This window comes from Octodon degus, unplaced genomic scaffold (assembly GCF_000260255.1).
Source record: "Octodon degus isolate 3935 unplaced genomic scaffold, OctDeg1.0 scaffold00045, whole genome shotgun sequence".
NCBI lineage: Eukaryota > Metazoa > Chordata > Mammalia > Rodentia > Octodontidae > Octodon > Octodon degus.
In genome coordinates, this window is record NW_004524621.1 from 12,892,193 (window position 1) to 12,894,337 (window position 2,145).

Genomic DNA, 2,145 nt, shown 5'->3' on the forward strand with positions numbered 1-2,145 from the left:
AAAAAGAAACTTAAAAAAAAAATAAAAAAATAAAAATAAAAGCACAGGGGCCTGAGTTCAATCCCCAGTTCCACCAAAAACAAACAAACAAACAAAAAATTACCTAAATATGGTGAAGTATAGAAGCCAGCATAGGCAAATGAATGAGACTGTATCTCAAAAATAAATAAAAATAAAAAACAGAATAGAATGGAATGGAATAAAATAAAATAAAATTAAATTAAATTAAAATAAGAAGGCTGGAGATATGTGAAAGCTCTACATTCAACCCTAGTAACAGACACACAAACACAAGAAAAAAGAAAATAGGAGAGGGTGGTAAAACAGAAATTTCCAAGGAGAATTTAACAAGACCTCAGAAGGCTGAACCCTAAGTGTGTGGGTGATGAGGAAAGAGTAGTTGTTCAAGCCAAGTTCATGTGTATAAGACAAACCTGGAAAGGCTTAGTAACAGAACAGCTAGTACTTCTGAAAGTCAAGGTGGGAGTTGAGGCTGAAAATAAAGAATGAAAGCATGTACAAAGTTAAAAAAGAAATCTATTCCTCCAGCCTTTCAGTCAGGTGATTACTCCCACTCTATAGAAGACTTAAGCTTGTATTCTGTAAAGGTTAAACAAGAGAAACTCTAGCTGATAATAGAAATAAAATTTATTGGCAAGTCTGTTACTGAATGATTAAGACCACAGGTTTATTTCACTCAATTACTCAACCAGAGGCCAATCCTTTATCCCTCAAGTGGGAGATTAGAGGATTTCTTTTCTAGACAAACTAAACTTATTCAAGAGGCGAGGGAGATAGGGGAGGATGGAGAGAGGGAGAGAAAGGCAGGCAGGCAGGCAGGCAGGCAGGCAGGCAGGCAGGCAGGCAGACGAGTAGACAGCGTGAACGTACATACACACACAACTAAGTTCCAAATCTCAATTTCTTGAGACCTACTAATCAACAAGGAATACTCAGTTTCCTACTTATTATTTCTTAATGACATTTAAATAAGAATAAAGACCAAATAAAATCAGAATTTTGAGGAGACTCCAAAAAAAACACAAAGAAAGGGAAAAAAACCTGGGAGTGATAGAGCATACCTGTAAACTCAATACTCAAGAGGCGGAGGCAAGAGGATTGCTATGTAGGCAGCCTGGATTACATAGTAAGTTCAAGGCCAGCCTGTACTGCACAGCCAAACCCTGTCTCAAAAGGGGGCGGGGGGCTTGATATAGATGAGAATAAAAAAACAACACTACAAGGGCTAGACAGATAGCTCAGCAAACTAAAGCACCTGCTTAGGCAGAGTGCAGTGGCTGGAGTTCAATCACCAACATGCTGTGCCGGTGGCCTGCTGAGACAGTGATTGCGACTGGGCATGGTAGCACACACCTGTAATCCTGGCACTTGGGAGGCTGCAAACAGGAGGATCACCATGAGTCTGATCTATGTAGTGAGACCCTGTAGACTCTGTACTAATACATTAAAAAAAAACCACTATAAGGGGCTGGGGAGATGGCTCAGTGGAATAAACGCTTGCCTGGCAAGCACGGGGGCCTGAGTTCACTCCCCGGTTCTGCCAAAAATAAATAAATAAATTAAAAAACCCACTATAATTAATATCTTTAAAAAATTTTTAGGACTGGGGAGATAGCTCAGTAGAATACACGCTTGCCTGGCAAGTGCAAGGCCCTGAGTTCAATCCCTGGTACTGCAAAAAAAAAAGAATTTTTATTTTGTAAAACAAGAATAGTGCAACAGGTGTGGTGGTACAAGGTAATCCCAGCACTCAGGGGGCTGAGGCAGGAGGATCCTTGTGAGTTTGAGACCAGCCTGGGCTGCAAAGTGAGCTCAAGGCCAGCCTAAACTGCACAGCAAGACCCTGTCTCAAAATAAGAAAAACACAAAATTTAATCATTTATAAATAAGGAAAAACTAAAAAAAGTCTACTAATTAATGATAAAATTATAATTAGAAAAGGATGTTGATTTATGAGTAAGTTTGGGGGACTAATTCTGCCTTAAAAAAGAGGGGTGGGCAAAAAAAACAAAGATATGTTGGAGGCCAGTTTGGGCTAGTGAGTTCAAGGCTAATCTGAACTACATAATAAGACCATGTCTCAACAAAACAAAACAAAACGAGAGAGGGTGAGGGAGGGGAGAG

General features: G+C 39.6%; 1 protein-coding gene across 2 annotated transcripts in view; it reads right to left on the reverse strand.

Moving 5' to 3' along the window:
• The window catches only part of Ube2r2 (ubiquitin conjugating enzyme E2 R2), a 106,230-nt gene that overhangs the window by 64,407 nt on the left and 39,678 nt on the right, over window positions 1-2,145 (reverse strand). The window lies entirely within an intron of this gene.